This window comes from Ovis canadensis, chromosome 2 (genome assembly GCF_042477335.2).
Source record: "Ovis canadensis isolate MfBH-ARS-UI-01 breed Bighorn chromosome 2, ARS-UI_OviCan_v2, whole genome shotgun sequence".
Taxonomy (NCBI): Eukaryota; Metazoa; Chordata; class Mammalia; order Artiodactyla; family Bovidae; genus Ovis; species Ovis canadensis.
In genome coordinates, this window is record NC_091246.1 from 47,755,377 (window position 1) to 47,772,730 (window position 17,354).

Genomic DNA, 17,354 nt, shown 5'->3' on the forward strand with positions numbered 1-17,354 from the left:
CAACAGCAGCAAATTTAGAACTGTACTGGCATTCAGGAGGTATTTACCAAGTCTTGGCTTTCAATCTCCTGGCCTGGCCTGTCTCCATCTATCTGGGTTGTACCTGCTCTTCCGGATCTGTGTTAGACCTATCCTCTCACCCAATGAGGAATTCACTGCCCTGGCTCCACTCAGCACCCACACACCCATGCTCAGTTCACTCGGTCTTTTCGGTAGTGCAAAGCACAGCTCACTTTCCATGGGATATACTAGTGGTGGGGCTTCCTCTGCCTTCTGAGACCTCCCGTGGGGTCAGGAAGCTACTGGAGCCCTTCCCATCTCCCCCATTCTGGCCCAGAATCCGCCATAATATCAGCAACCACAAGACTCATCTGCATGAATCCCTGAGGTTTGGAGTGTATAGGGTCCAAGCCTTCCTTGGCCTTAAAAGTGCGTGGTATGGGTACATTGTGGGGAGAGCCAAGGGCACCTCAGGTGGGGACCCCAGAGGGGAAGAGCTGAGGGGATGATGGCACATTCCCAATGTCCAAGAAGCCCCTGGTGTGACTTTCTTGGTGCTTTGGTGACTTCACCTTAAACTGGTGGCTCAGACAACAGAATGCATTATCTTACATTTCTGGACGTCAGAGTCTAAAGTCAAGGTGTTGGCCTGGCTGCTCCCTTCTGGAGGCTCTAGGAGAAAGCTTTTCTTGCTTTTCCTACCTTTTTAGAGGTCCCCAGCATTCCTCGGCTCGTGGCCCCTTCCTGCGTCCCCAAATCACGTTGCTCCTCCTCTGACTCTGACCTCCTGCTTCCCTCTTTCCTCATGAGTGCCTTTGTGTTTATGTTGGGTCCAACCAGATCATCCAGGATAATCTTCCCATTTCCTGATCCTCGACTCCATCACAGCTGCTGAGTCCCTTTTGCCATGTAAGGTAACACAGCCCCAGGTTCTGCTGATGAGGATGGCCGTCCTTGAGGGTTACTTTTGGCTAGCCACACCATGTACCCTTCTCTTTCCTTCAAGTCACCACTTCCCCCACCCCTCCCTCTCAGCTGGACAGCTTGCTTCCTATTTCACTGAGAACATTGAAACATGTGCCATTCATGTTTGCAGTACAGCAGGCATGTTGCATCTCTCCTGAGCCTCCTGGCCCATTGTACCCAGTCCCTCCTGGAGCTCTGGGTGTCCAGAGGCTCCCTTGCTCCACGTCTTGTCTCCGCTTTCACGGCTCTCGTATAAACGTGCAGTAGCACTCTCCTTCCCACTACCGCCCAGTTTCTCTGCCTCCTTTCCCCCAGAGACTCCTCCTAACAGCCCTGAATCTAACCCACTCTACCCAGGAATGTTCCAAGTACCACCAGAGCCACATGGCCAGTGTCCCGAGGAACCTGTCTTGCCAGACACCCGTAGCCCCACGTCCTCCTCTCATTCAGCACTTGACCAAGTGTCACTGCCATTTCCTGGGCACCAGGACCAGCCAGCTACTCCACTGTGCACTGGTCCCCTCCCCTCCCACCTCTAAATGCTGGAGACCCCGGGCCTCCATACTTAGCCTGTTCTTCCCCTCTGCACAGTCTCCTTGATATAGGCTCAGCTTTGACAGGTCCTGTTGCCTCCTTCAACATATTGTCCAATATCTGACTGTTTCTTACCGACCTGGCCCCTCCCCACCCATAATCTCTCACCTCCTCTCCTGTAACTGCCTCCAAACTGGTTCCTTGACTTTCTGGTATGACTTTCTTGGGAATGTGATGACATCACCTTAAGTGGGTGGCTCAGACAACAGAAACTTATTATCTTACATTTCTGGAGGTCAGAGTCTAAAGTCCAGGTGTTGGCCAGGCTGCTTCCCTCTAGAGACTCTAGTGGGGGAAACTGTTTTCTTTCTTCTTCTAGCTTTTAGAGGTCCCGACATTTCTAGCCTCATGGCCCCTTCCTCTGTCTCCAAAGCACATTGCTCCTCCTGCTCCAGTCTTCATAGCTCCTCCTCTGACTCTGACCTGCTGCCTCCCTCTTTCCTCATGAGGACCTTTGTTGGGTCCACCCAGATAATCTGGGATAATCTTCCTATTTCCTGATCCTCAGCTCCATCACAGCTGCAGCGTCCCTTTTGCCATGTAAGGTAACAGCCACAGCTTCTGATGACGAGGATGGCCATTTTTGAGGGTGATTTTTGGCCAGCCACACCATATACCCTTCCCTCTCCAAGCTGCCACTTCCCCACCCCTCCCTCTCAGCTGGAGAGCTTCCTTCCTGTTTCACTGAGAATATCAAAGTACTCAGACTAGATGCCGTTCATCTTCCCAGCCCACTTCTCACCCCAAGAAAGCATCTTCTATCTCTCTCGGGCCTCCTGGCCCATCCCAGTCAGTCCCTCCTGGAGCTCTGGGTGCCCAGTCTGCCTTGCTCCATGTCTTCCGTGCCCCCTTTCAAGGCTCCTGTGTGAACGTGCAGTGGCAATCTCCCTCCTGCTATTGCCCAGTCTCTCTGCCTCCTTTTCCCCAGAGAGTCCTCATAACAGCCCTGGATCTAACCCACTCTGCCCAGGAGTGTCCCCAGTGCCACCAGAGCCACATGGCCAGTGTCCCCAAGAGCGTGTCTTGCCAGAGCCACCCCTGGACCTGAGTCCTCCTCTCAGCACTTCAGCAAGTTCACTGCCATTTCCTGGGCACCAGGACCAGCCAGCTACTCTGCTCTGCAATGGTCCCCTCCCCTCCCACCTCTAAATGCTGGAGACCCCAGGGCTCTGTGCTCAGCCTGCTCCTCCCCTCTGCACTTCTTCCTTGGTTGGTGCAATAGGCTCAACTTTGACAGGTCCTGTTGCCTCCTTCAATGTATTGTCCCAAATCTGACCGTTTCTTATCACCCTGGCCCCTTCCCACCCACAATCTCTCACTTCTCTGCTGTAGCTGCCTCCAAACAGGTTCATTCTCCACACAGCACCAGTGATCCAAGTGCTAGACTTGACTTAGCAGTTCTCCATGGGCATCAACTCCAACCCCCATCATAAAGGCCCTGGGAACCTGAGTCCTGTCTACCCGCCACGCTTCCCATATGTCATTGCTCTTCCTCCCACCCACCTGGCCATCCCTCCTCTCCTCGTCTGCACTCACTGCTCCCTCTGCTCCAGGATCAGAAAGTTGGGTTGTCCTATTTGGAATCTCAGCTCATGAAAGCTCCATGCTTCCACCCTATGAAATGTCCTTCCCTTCCTGTCCTGTCCCTTCCATGGCTTACTTCCACATGTCACGTCTGACAATGGCAGCCTAGGTTGGATTCTTTACAAAGCTTCACGAAAGAGGAACTTCATCATTTCACCCCTGTGCTCAAGGGCAGAAGCTGCCCTGGATGCTGGATGTGTGTGTTGGACAGGTGCTTGAAGGGGACCAAGCACAGTTATGGCCTGCGCTCCTCTACCCACCTCCAATGATGAAACCTTCCATTTGGCTAATGAAGTGAGGGAGTTTCCACCCAGATGGTCCTGCCCTGACAGCATTTCAGGACTCCAGTAACTCCCAGAGGCTTTCAGGAGACCGTCAGCTGCTCCCTGAGCAATACAAGCTGCCTCCACCAGGCCTGGGTATGGGCACTTTCTGAAGAAACTCAACCAAGAATTTGAAGAGAAAACTAAAGCCCTGACTAAATGAATGAAAGAGGAGGATGACTCAGCTGGGGATGTGCTGCTGCAGCTCAGTTTGCAAAAGCCGGGTATATTGCAGCTTCAGCTGGCCAGTTTCCACTCCCAGACCAGCTCTCTTGGGTTCAAACCCTGTAGCTGTCCCTTCTTTGCCTTAGAGAGTGCTTTCTCCTGGACCACCACGCCCTTCTTGGGCACAGCCTACATATATTGACGGATTTACATTTGTGACTGTTCTGAGGGTCGATCAGGAACTTCCTGAAGCATGATTCCAGTGCTTACTTGCATGACTTAATCAGGCTGGTCTGAGTGGGATGCTGCTGTTTGGAATTTCACAGAGGTCCACCCAAGTGAGGCTGCAGGGCAGAGACTCATAAGCCCCACTTTGCTACCTGGTCTTCTCAGACCTGGCTCAGTAACCCACCTGAACTTCCATTTCTTTCCTAGGGTGATTCTGGGGGGCCCCAGGTCTGTGACTTCACTAGTTCTGGGTTCTGATGGGGCTGGCCAGCTGGGGCTTTGACTGCTGATACCCCATCTACCCTAGCATCTTCACCAACGTCACCAACTGGATCAACGAGATCCAGAGACTCACACCCCTCCCTGAGCCCACGTCTGCTCTCCTCCACAGACCGTTTCCACAACAGCCTCCTGGCTGGAACCTTCCCCTCTCCCCTCCCCGAGTCCCATCAGCTCTCAGTGCTCCATTCTTGGCATTCCTGTCCATCAGCTGCGACCCCCACAAACCAAGCTTGAAAAACCAACTAAAAGACTCATCCTGGTCCTGTCTTGGAGCCTCATTGCTCCTCCTGATCCTCAGCACTCACGCCTTCACTTGAGGTTTGTCATCTGACTCCCCAGACAAGGGAACAGGAACTGGCAGGAACATTCGAGCAGGAGGACAGGTGTGGGGACACCGGAGCCCATCTGGGGAGAGAGAAGGGTGTCTCCGCTTGCATGCACCACTCCTGCTGTGGGAGAGCACAGACTTTGGAGGAAGTACATCAGTCAGCTCCAGCTGCCATGACAAATATCACAAGCAATGTGGCTTAGACAACAGGAATCTTCCTGGCCCTCAACCCTACATGACCGCTCCCTTCTGGCCAGCACCCCGGGCCAGCCTGTTCCAAGGTGTCCACACACCATCAGCAGTAGGAGCCTAGTGTCTCCTTTCTGCTTAGCTGACTCAGGACTCAGTGGCCCTGCCTATAAGCCTTGAAGCAATGCTCTCATCAACCTTCCGGCCAGTCTGCCTGACACAGTCTTTGTGTAGCCAGCAGGACCCCAGGAAGCCTCAAATGCACTTGCCCCAGTCTTCAGAATCCCTGATAATCTGGTAAAGTTCCCCTTTAACACATATCCAATATGGACTACATGCTATTCAAAAGATTCAGGCCAAATTCTTTCCAATCCTGGCACTGCCCACATATCCCGGACTCTCACTGACAGATGAGCACAAATGGACTCACATGGACTTTCACATGGAACCCACTGGCTGGAGTCAGGAATTTGTGCAGGAACTCCCTCCCCAAGATGAGCTTGGAAGTGCATTCCCACCATCCACACATTTCCACAGTCTCTGCCTCTGGGTGGAGTTCTACCACTGAGGTACCACCATGCTTAGCCATGTGTCCACCACCAGCATCAGCCCTTAAGAGCCCAGCAGTCTCTGGAAGGGGGAAGACTAGCATTCCCTCTCTTGTTGGTGAACTCAATTATGGATCCTCAGGCAAGACTGTTCAGGGTCCCGGAGTTAGTGAGCTACTACCACACCATGTGGTCCACACACATTCTCCAGATCAGGGGAGCTCAGGCAGTTTAGCTGCACTTGTAGCCACTCCACTGGTCCTAAGTTCTTTTCCTCCCACTCCAGCATCCTCAGGCTGTCCGTGCCCTTGGAGGCTGGCCTTCATACACCTTGTTTCTGGAGTTAGGTAGTTCTCTGCCCCTCCCAGTTGTCCTTAGACCTCTCTCTAATCAGGGGATCCCAACACATACCTCATCCACGTAGCAGATGAGCAAGGAGAGAGAAGAAAGCCTTCCTCAGTGACCAGTGCAAAGAGATAGAAGAAAACAACAGAATGGGAAAGACTAGAGATCTCTTCAAGAAAACTAGATACCAAGGGAATATTTCATATAAAGATAGGCACAATAAAGGACAGAAATGGTATGGACCTAACAGAAGCAGATGATATTAAGAAGAGGTGACAAGAATACACAAAAGAACTACACAAAAAAGATCTTCATGATCCAGATAGCCACAATGGTGTGATCACTCACCTAGAGCCAGATATCCTGCAGTGTGAAGTCAAGTGGGCCTTAGGAAGCCCACTATGGAAGTTCACTATGAACAAAGCTAGTGGAGGTGATGGAATTTAGCTGCACTATTTCAAGTCTTAAAAGATGATGCTGTGAAAATGCTGCACTCAATATGCCAGCAAATTTGGAAACTCACCACAGGACTGGAAAAGGTCAGTTTTCATTCTAATCCCAAAGAAGGTAATGCCAAACAATGTTCAAACTACTGCACAAATGCACTCATCTCACACGCTAGCAAAGTAATACTCAAAATTCTCCAAGTGAGGCTTCAATAGTACATAACCATGAACTTTCATATGTACAATCTGGATTTAGAAAAGGCAGAGGAACCAGAGATCAAATTGCCAACATCCTTTGGATCATGGAAAAAGCAAGAGTGTTCCAGAAAAACATCTACTTTGGCTTCATTAACTATGCTAAAGCCTCTGATTGTGTGGATCACAACAAAGTGTGGACAATTCTTCAAGAGATGGGAATACCAGACCACCTTACCTGCCTCCTGAGAAATCTGTATTCTGGTCAAGCAGCAACAGCTAGAACAGGACATGGATCAACGGCCTTGTTCCAAATTGGACAAGGAGTAGGTGAAGGCCATATACTGTCACCCTGCTTATTTAACTTACATGCAGGATGAAAGTGAAAGTGAAGTTGCTCAGTCGTGTCCGACTCTTTGCGACCCCATGGACTGTAGCCTACCAGTCTCCTCAGTCCATGGAATTTTCCAGGCAAGAGTACTGGAGTGGGTTGCCATTTTCTTCTCCAGAGGATCTTCCCAACCGTGGGACTGAACCTGCGTCTCCTGCATTGGAGGCAGATGCTTTACAGTCTGAGCCACCAGGGTATATATACATGCAGAGTTCATCATGCGAAATGCTCGGCTGGACAAAGCACAAGCTGGAATCAAGACTGTCATCTGAATAACCTCAGATATGCAGATGACACCACCTTTATGGCAGAAAGTGAAGAGGAACTGAAGAGCCTCCTGATGAAAATCAAAGAGGAGAGTGAAAAAGCTGGCTTAAAGGTCAACATTCAAAAAACTAAGATCATGGCATCCAGCCCCTTCACTTCATGGCACAGAGATGGAGAAAGAATGGAAACGGTGGCTGACCTTGTTTTCCTAGGCTCCAAAATTACTGCAGCTGGTGACTGCAGTCATGAAATCAAGAGGCGCTTGTTCCTCAGCAGAAGAGCTATGACAAACCTCAACAGCATATTTAAAAGCAGAGACATTACTTTGCCGACTAAGGTCCATCTAGTCAAAGCTATGGTTTTTTCCAGAAGTCATGTATGGATGTGAGAACTGGACCATAAAGAAAGCTGATGCCCGAAGAATTGATGCTTTTGCAGGTTAAAGAGTGAAGTTAAGTCTCAAGCAGGGTAAATAATAACAAATCTACACTAGGATATAACCTGACTTTCAAGACAACAAAGAGAAAAGAGTCAAAAACCGTGGAAAAGAACAGACTGCCTATGAGACAAGAGGGCTCAGTTGAACAGCAGATCTTTCATTTATTAACAGAGTCCAGGAAACAATACAACAGTTTCTTCAGAGTACTGTAGCCACAGTTTTGAAAACCTCGATTGGTCGAGCCCGATTTTTTGGTTAGCACTTGTGAAGTTCCCAGTAGTTTCACTGGCACTCTCATTATCTGTAATCTCACAATTACCTTGTGTAGGAGGGTAGGAGCAGCCCAAAAGGGAAACTTAAGTACCTAAGGCTCTGGCTGCCAACCCTTTCTTGTGCCTAAGTAATGTCATTCGGAGATAAACATGGTCCTGGTAGTATCAAACTTTCTAATACCCAGCACAAAACCAGCAAAATGTATTAAATACACTGAATTTTGTTCAGTCCAACCACATACAATCAAAGCAGAATGTTTCTATAAGAAACTAAGAAGACCTCTGAAACATAAGTGTACCACAAAGGGCCTGTATTTCAAGTGACAGGAAGTGACAAATAGCAAAATACGTATTTCATAAATGGGGATGCTCATTATAGAATTTTTATAACCCAGAGAAGTTCCTTGCTATTTACAAAGGTTTTTCTTGAGCTACGAGACCTAAAGTTTGATGATGTGTAAGAAAAGTACCATCAGATCTATTTATTTTTGTGTAAATTTTACAGGATAAGTTCAGTTCAGTTCAGTCGCTCAGTCATGTCCGACTCTTTGTGACCCCATGAATTACAGCACGCCAGGCCTCCCTGTCCATCACCAACTCCCAGAGTTCACTCGGACTCGCGTCCATCCAGTCAGCAATGCCATCCAGCCATCTCATTCTCAGTCGTCCCCTTCTTCTCCTGCCCCCAATCCCTCCCAGCATCAAAGTCTTTTCCAATGAGCCAACTCTTCGCATGAGGTGGCCAAAGTACTGGAGTTTCAGCTTTAGCATCATTCCTTCCAAAGGAATCCCAGGGTTGATCTCCTTCAGAATGGACTGGTTGGATCTCCTTGCAGTCCAAGGGACTCTCAAGAGTCTTCCCCAACACCACAGTTCAAAAGCATCAATTCTTCGGCACTCAGCCTTCTTCACAGTCCAACTCTCACATCCATACATGACTACTAGAAAAACCATAGCCTTGACTAGACGGACCTTAGTCGGCAAAGTAACGTCTCTGCTTTTGAATATGCTATCTAGGTTGGTCATAACTTTCCTTCCAAGGAGTAAGCATCTTTTAATTTCATGGCTGCAATCACCATCTGCAGTGATTGGTAACAGTAAAATCTACCAAGTTTTAAATACACACAACACTTTGTGGGAAAAATCCCTATCAGTAAATTATAGTACATTCATAAAACGGAATACTACAGAGCAAGGGTACCAGACTACAGCCAATCCTGCTTGCAGCCTATATTCGTAAATAAAATTTTATTGGAACACAGCCACACCTATTCATTTATGTATCATCTGATGCTGCTTTCATAGGATCAGGGAGTGCTGAGTAGTTCTGACAAGACTTTATGGTTTGAAAAACCTAAAATATTCACCATCTGACTCTTTACATAGAAAGAAGTTTGCTGACTCCTGGTATAGAGAAACAAAATGAATTACATCCTTAAATCAACATGAGTAACTCTCACAATGATGCAAATCAAGTCACAAAAAAAAACATTATGATTCCTTTTATATCAAACTCTTAAAACATGCAAAACAAAAATTCACTGTTTATAAATGCACATAAAATTTTTAAATAAAAAGGCAGCAAAGTACTAACACAGAAGTGATCTCTGGAGGTGTAAAAAATAAATGTAACTGTGGAAAGGACATGCATAGCGTGCATGCTGATGATGTTCTATTCCTAAACCTGGAATTTAGCTAAATGGATGTTCAGTTTATACTCTTTAAACTATTTAAATGTTTTACACAATCATATGTATGACATATTTCTATGACACTTAAAAGCTCAAAAAAGACTTGAAAGGCAAATGTCAAAATGTGACAGAGTGATTTTTATTTTCTTATATGTGATCATCTCTTAAGACTGTTTAATCACCTTCTTGCAATGAACTGTAAACAGCATACCGAAAAGAACATAAGCATGAGAACACTTTTTGAAAATGAAAGTGAAATCTTCCATACTATCCTAGAAGCTTTAGTCTAAAAATTATATAGAAACAAAAGTAATAATTAAAAAACACCAGCATCTTAGGACAATTTCCTTAAACCCATGAATTTAAAATGTGACTCTGGCTAGTTCTAATGAAGCTCAAACAAAATACAAAGGTTCATATTAATTAATAAGTCCATCCTTCTGAAACGTAGAATTTTCTTGCCAGGTCTATAGCAAAGTTAAGGAAAGCTGCCAAGAAACTCTATAATACCATCTAACTTTTCAAATTTGTAGCTTACAAGAAAAAACAAAAACTAAGACTGCTATACCACATCACAAAGGGGATTCACAAAAGAACAAAGAAGCAGGCAGCTAGGGATATACAAACTCTAAAAAAGAATTAGATTTTGGAAATATCTTTTATGGATTGACTGACCGAAGGGGGTTGAACAAGTAGGAAACAAAAAGTTTAAGAGTAAAAGACTGTTACCTTTTTCTTAGATGTTCTGCTTCTCCTTTCTCTAAAGTAAGCAGAAAATAAAGCAGACTGTAGCAACAAGAAGCCAGAAACGGCAGTAGAGTTTCACTAAGTACACACGTATGATCCAGGAGCTTACAGATAACACCCAAAACACAGCCAGCCGTGCTGTCAGGAATTACAGTCAATCCAACCTAGGCAGAGAAATATGAGGTGAATGACCTCTTCACAACAGCCCTTCTCCCCAGAATAAAAACAAATACCATCACCTGGACAGTTAACCTCCCATCACTACTGGTGGCTCAGATGGTAAAGAATCTGCCTGCAATGTGGAAGATCCAGGTTTAATCCCTGGTTTGGGAAGATCCCCTGGAGAAGAGAATAGCAACCTACTCCAATATCCTTGCTGGAGAATCCCACGGACACAGGAGCCTGGCAGACTACAGCCCATGGGGTCACACAGTCGGAGAGGACGTAACGACTTCACTACTACTGGTGGAAATGAGAATAACCACAACAGATGCCACACCACCCACCGCATCGGAAGGTCCTGTTTCCCTCTGACAACTTAACTGCTACCTGAAATGACTCTGAAAATATTTAAACTCAAGAAATACTATCAATCCAATCCCCCACATCCCCTTCAAGACAAAGTCTCTTAAATTTTCTAGATGTTACAATTTCTACTGTTGGCCAGAAATATTGTTAATGATTATTTCATGCATCCAAAGAAAATCTTGATACCAACAATCACATTTACACGACCCTGAGTATTCAGACTGGAAAATGCTAATCTGGCACCACCCTCATCCCAGGAAATTAAATGCACAAACCAGAGTTCATTTTACAATTTTCCTTCCCCTGCCCTTTGGTTTGACCGGTCATTCAGACATAACCAAAGAAAATCATCTGCACTGGAGTAAGGTAATACTATACTTACTCTTGACTGCCTCACTGCCCCAGACCCAGACAGGGGACATCCTGGTACACTGGCTCACCTGGACTCTACTGTATGCTACTGCTACTGCTAAGTCACTTCAGTTGTGTCCAACTCTGTGCGACCCCACAGATGGCAGCCCACCAGGCTCCCCTGTCCCTGGGATTCTCCAGGCAAGAACACTGGAGTGGGTTGCCATTTCCTTCTCCAATGCATGAAAGTGAAAAGTGAAAGTGAAGTCGCTCAGTCGTGTCCAACCCTCAGCAACCCCGTGGACTGCAGCCCTCCAGGCTCCTCCGTCTTTGGGAGGAGGAGGAGTACTCTTTCCAGGGAAGAGTACTGGAATGGGTTGCCACTGCCTTCTCCGGGACTCTACTGTATCAACAGGCATTAAGGTGGACTCTAACTTGTAACGTTAAGTATACATAGTTAAAATCTCCTGCAAGCAACTGTTGAGTAACCATAGTCTGCAGGCTCTGAGGTCTTAACCTTTCTACCAGGCTGTCTGAAGAAAGTGACCAAGACTGACTGGAATGCTGAACTTGGAACAGTGAATGTAATCAGAGGGCATACATTTCTAGAGTGGAAGGTGAAAAAAAAAAAGATGGGGATCTTTGGAGATACAATGTATATGGATTGTAAGTTTAACAGCAGGAAAATAAGGGTACTGAGAATTCAAAGTCTTCCAACTTGAGGGAAGTAAAGAAAAGGGCGTACGCATGTGCCTATAAAATTATCCAAACAAGTGACAGTCTCTTGAAGAAAACCTTGGGGGCTCTCCCTTGCACTGTAATATATCATTATACTAAACAGTCAAAGATCAAAGTGTAATGGTTGGAGGAAGTTAAAAGCAAAATCCAGGCATACCTAATGAGAATTCAATACCAATGGGAACAAGAGACACCCACAGGCCAAAAGACAAGTAAGTTTCACGGCTAAGCTGTTTCCAGTGACCAGGCCTTGAGCCTGTGAGGTGACAGCCCTACTCCACACCTCACCCCTTCTAGGTATGACACTAAGCACATGTTCATGAAAGCATTGCAAGTCCGAAAGACCCAAGGTATCATTTTAAGGTCTTTCATTGCTCATACGTAGAGAGTAAGGTCCTGGGAAAAGCGGGGGATTTCCTTCCCTAAGGTCACAGAATTAATTAGCAACAGCCAGCAAACAAACCAAGATTTCTCAGTTCTCATCACAGATGAGAGGCCATGAAATTATTAAGCTTAGATTTCTAGACACACACTCTCTCCCTGATTATGGCAAACCAAATCTTAACCAGTGAATCTCTATGCTTTTCGTGTAACAGAAAAAAATTTTAAGTGTATTTACCAAATGCTTACTGATGGCAGTCTGCAGGACGTCAAAGCTTTGGCTTCGGACAGGGACAACCAATAAATTGTGACAGACTGTCAGAAAGGAGAAAACCAGTACCAGATCAGAACACTGTAGGTCAGAAACAAGTCCAGTAGTTTTTTTTAAACCTACTTGCTCTACATATCAAAAAGAAACTCAACAAGAAGTGACTCTAAAGATGCAAACATCAATCAATCAATCCTCATATATATGGGCTAATTTTTGCAAATAATTCATTTACTAAATATTTACTGGGCACTGTGGAGAAGGAAATGGCAACTCACTCTGGTATTCTTGCCTGGGGAATTCCATGGACAGAAGAGTCTGACAAGCTACAAAATATGGGGTCACAAAGAGTTGGACACAACTGAGTGACTACCACACAAACTGAGCTAGTCTTATCAGGCGCTACACATAGGAGTGAAAGAATGAGAAATTTCTCTCACAGCCCTCGGGTAGCTTACAATCAACCAAGGTAGAGCCTACATTCCCATTAAATAATTGCTACAATAGGGAGGTCTCAGTGATGTAAACAAAGAGCTGACAAAAGCCTTTCTCCCATTTGGTGGAAAAATACATCATTGAAAAAAACATGATCCAGAAAATAGAAATACTACGTGCAAATTATGCTGCCTCTTATTCCCTAAAGGTAAAAGAACAGTCTATAAGGAAGAAAAATATGAATGAGATGGGAATCAAATCTCTAGTATTTTTAATTTTCCAAGATCTCAAGAAAACAAGAAGCAGAATGACAGCATCAAGTCCGTCAGAGAATCACAACACAACTCCAGAAGCCAATGGAATGCAGTACCAAAATGAAGTTTGTAGAAAAATCCCATGGGGAGACAAGATAAGGCTAGTGGAAAGAAGAAAATGACTCTAGGAAGAGAGGGAATCATCAAGATAAATTCAAGAGAACTGTCAATCCTCAAAAATCAACAGTATCTGCGTTATGTCTCTATACAACTTCTTGCAGAGTGATACTACCCAGAGTCTTCACAGGGCAACTGTCTTCACTTTTAAACCTGTAGGTAACAATGTAAACAGGATATTTTCAATGCCATCTTCCTTCTTCAAAATGAGCACAGTGAATATTATCATTCATAAAAGGTAAATCATATTTGAAAGGCCCATTCAATAGTAAATGATCACTCAATCCCCTCCTTTTTCCCTTCTGCCTCCCTCCCCTCCTGAACGAATCAGTTCTAAAGCTACTGCGTGAGGCCAAGCTAGACATCAGCACTAGAGTCAATGGGAGAGCTTCAGTGGCCCAGAGTCAGTTATCTGTTAACAAATAGAGGTGCTCTGTCCCCAAGAATTGGAGTTCAAATGGGATAAGAAAGATGCCCACAGGGGAAAAGGGTGGCACCGAAAGGAGACAATCACAGACAGAGGAAGTGACCAAGTAGGTAAATAAGTAAATGGAAGCCGGGTTTCTCACCATCAGAAAAAGCAGGTGCAAGAGGGAAAAGAAAGGAGAAAACCAGAATGAACCCCATGGTGTTGAATTCCTGATTTCTGTTCACTGATAAGGTCTGGGAACAGCAACATCAACTAGCAATGAACACACTTCTAAGAGTCCAGAATTGTTTCCTAAAATCCATTCTCCACCTAAAGGAAAACTGGGCTTCTTAAAGAAATACCTGATTGCTGCGCTGGGACAGGGAAAATACAACATGGATCTGAAACAATCTGTGATACAATAAAGGTAGTACAGCTAACCCTTGAACAACATGGGGAGGGGATTAGAGGCACAGACCCGCTGTGCAGTTGAAAATCTGCACGTAACTGAATAGTGGGCCCTCCACATCTAACGTTGTTCATATCTGCAGATTCAACCATGGGTCCATGTAGTAATACAGTATTTACTACTGAGATAAATCTGCATGTAAGTGGGCCTGCACAGTTCACATCTGTGTTGTCCAAGGTCAACAGCACTCAGAGAAACATGAGAACATGTCAAAAGTACAAAGACGTTTGCTTCCAGGAGGTGCCCATGGCAAACATGAACATCACAATTAATAAAGATAGTAAGGAATTTTAATCCACTGGAAAGTACAAGAAACCATACTAACAAAAAGAAATAGATGAATAAAAGAGAAGACCAAAAAGAAATGATATTTACACTGTTTCAAAACATCATAAAATATTACTAAAGGGGAAAAAATAGAGTGGAGAAGGTGACCAGATACCACTTACTCAAGTGGGCAAAGTGAACATCTAATGGGACAAATCAAAACCCTGCACCATCTGACAAGCTGCCATCAGAAACCCACAGCATCACTTGTGACATATTCCTGCCACATCTGTATAACCTGATTTAACCATGCAGAAATAAACCTGAATTGAGAGAAATTTTACAAAATAACTGTCCTGCAAAAAACACGCTTACTCCTTAGAAGAAAAGTTATGACCAACCTAGACAGCATAGTAAAAAGCAGAGACATTACTTTGCCAACAAACGTCTGTGTAGACAAGGCTATGGCTTTTCCAGTAGTCATGTATGGATGTGAGGGCTGGACTATAAAGAAAGCTGAGCGCGGAAGAATTGATGCTTTTGAAGTGTGGTATTAGAGAAGACTCTTGAGAAACCCTTGGACTGCAAGGAGATCCAACCAGTCCATCCTAAAGGAAATCAGTCCTGAATGTACATTGGAAGGACTGATGTTGAAGCTGAAACTCCAATACTTTGGCCACCTAATGTGAAGAACTGACTCATTTGAAGAACTGACTTATTTCCTGATGCTGGGAAAGATTGAAAGCGGGGGGAGAAGGGGACAACAGAAGATGAGATGGTTGAATGGCATCACCAACTCAAAGGACATGAGTTTGAGTCAACTCCGGAAGTTGGTGATGGACAGGGAGGCCTGGCGTGCTGCAGTCCATGGGTTTGCAAAGAGTCAGACACGACTGAGCAACTGAACTGAACCGATTCTTCAAAAATATCAGGGTCAATGAATGACACTGCTTTATCAGCAAAGTCAGTGTACTATTCTAAATCCTTTGTTGTCCTTTCAACAATCTTCACAACATCCTTACCAGGAGTAGATTCATTTGTTCATTCTTTGCTCATTCATTAGAAACAACTCTTCATCCATTCAAAGTTTTATCATGAGATATCTGCAATTCAGTCACATCTTCAAGCTCCATTTCTAATTCTGGTTCTCTTGCTATTTCCACATCTGCAGTTACATCCTCCACTGCAGTCTTGAACTCCTCATGAGGGCTGTAATCAACTTCTTCCAAACTCATGTTAATATCGACATTCTGACCTCTCGCTATGAGTCACAAATGATCTTAATGGCATCTACAAGGTGAACTCTTTTCCAGAACGTTTCCAATTTACTTTGCTCAGATCCATCAGAAGAATCTCTAATTATGGCAACTATATCTTTAGAAAATGTTCTATTTCTTAAACTAATGTTTTATTACTCTCTTCAGAATTTAGTTGAAGAGTCGTCTTTTCAAACCATTCAAAATTTTATAAATGACAATGAAAATGAACCTTAAAAACTTCCACTGGCTCTAGAAAAGACACTTCCATTTGGGAATGATATCTCTGTCCAAAGATTCCTTTTCCCTTTGTGATCTTTCCCTTTTAACTACTATTTCCATCATTAATGGCAAGATCATACAATTCTTCCTTCAGTGTTTGGAAAAAATGATCACGAAGATACTAAGTGAAAACTGCAAGATCCAAATCAGAGTATGTTATTTGTGTAAAAGGAGAAGCCAAAAGAATACATATAATCAGTTGTGAAGACACAGAAATTATCCAAAAGAATACATTTAGAAACTAAGGAAGGGAAGTGGGTGGCTGGGAGACAGGGAATGGAAGAACACTTTTACTATGATCCTTCTGTTCTTCTAAACTGTACTTTGTGGGATTTTCCTTGTGGTCCAGTGGTTAAGAATCTGCCATCAATGTAGGGGTCACAGGTTCAATTCCTGGTTCAATTCCACAGGGCAGCTAAGCCTGTGTGCCAGAACTAATGAAGCCCTAGAGCCCATGCTCTGCAACAAGAGGAGCCACCACAGTGAGAAGCCTGCACGCCACAACTAAAGGGCAGCCCCAGAGAGTGACCCCCACTTGCTGCAACTGGAGAAAGCCTGTGCACGGCAACGAAGGCCTCGTACTGCCATATATAAATAAATAAATGCTTAAATGTAGTTAAGTAGCTAAATAAATTATACTTTGTTTAGAAAATCTACTCAGAAAAAAAGGTCCGATTTAAATAAAAAACCACTTCAGACTAAGCAGATAAAACAACTAAGCAAACCCACTCCACGGACTACTAACTTTTTCAAATGAAATAATAATAAAAAATCAATTTTTACACTAAGGCTGTCAAAAACTACATATATTTCAAATAATTTCATATGAAAAGGCCAACTTAAAGGCAAATTTTATCCAAAATAGAACTGGAATCTTAACTTCAAAAACTAACAATGAAACTTTCAGATTTTTCCTAATTTATGTCTTAACATTTCAAAGACAGCATCCTTGAAGTTTAATACATGTCCCTGCCAATGTACACTCAGAAATATAACCAATCACATTTTCATGACATGTGTCTTTACACAGATGTGATTCTGAAAAATTAAAATTGTCAGAGAAAGATTACTGGAGTTGTCCAAGTTATCAAACTAGACACTTAACAAGTCTATGTCTGGAATCTGGGGCCCACTAATCAATCCCCATACCATGCTTTCCCCAACCCATAATGATGTAGTTTAAAAACATTAGCATCAATCTTACAAAACAACTACTAATACTAAACCCAATCTCTTCATGTACTATGAATTAAGATAAAATGCCAGATATTAGACATGCAGGCTGGGTACCTAACTCATCAGTTTTCACTGTTTAAAATCCACTATTTTTTGAAAGCCAATATATGAACATAGCTAGGCACCAGGTAATAAAGAGAAGAAAGTGTCCCTGGCATGACCTAAGTATTGTGATCAGAGTCAAACAAAACCATGAGAGAAATGTGTTAGATGTCTACAAAAGGTGTAGCCCTAAGATACAGGAAGAACGTAAAGATTATTCTGGAAAAGAATGAAAGAAGAAGTAAATAGATCAGCTGAATA

General features: G+C 44.2%; 1 long non-coding RNA gene across 3 annotated transcripts in view; it reads right to left on the minus strand.

Annotated features, from left to right (window-relative positions):
• LOC138433411 (uncharacterized) overlaps positions 1-17,354 on the minus strand; it is a 56,725-nt gene that overhangs the window by 17,578 nt on the left and 21,793 nt on the right. For all 3 annotated transcript variants that reach the window (XR_011254293.1, XR_011254295.1, XR_011254294.1), the window contains 2 exons: positions 12,237-12,313; positions 9,983-10,164 (listed from right to left, as the gene is read on the minus strand). This is a non-coding gene — a long non-coding RNA (uncharacterized lncRNA). The remainder of the gene's footprint in view (positions 1-9,982; positions 10,165-12,236; positions 12,314-17,354) is intronic.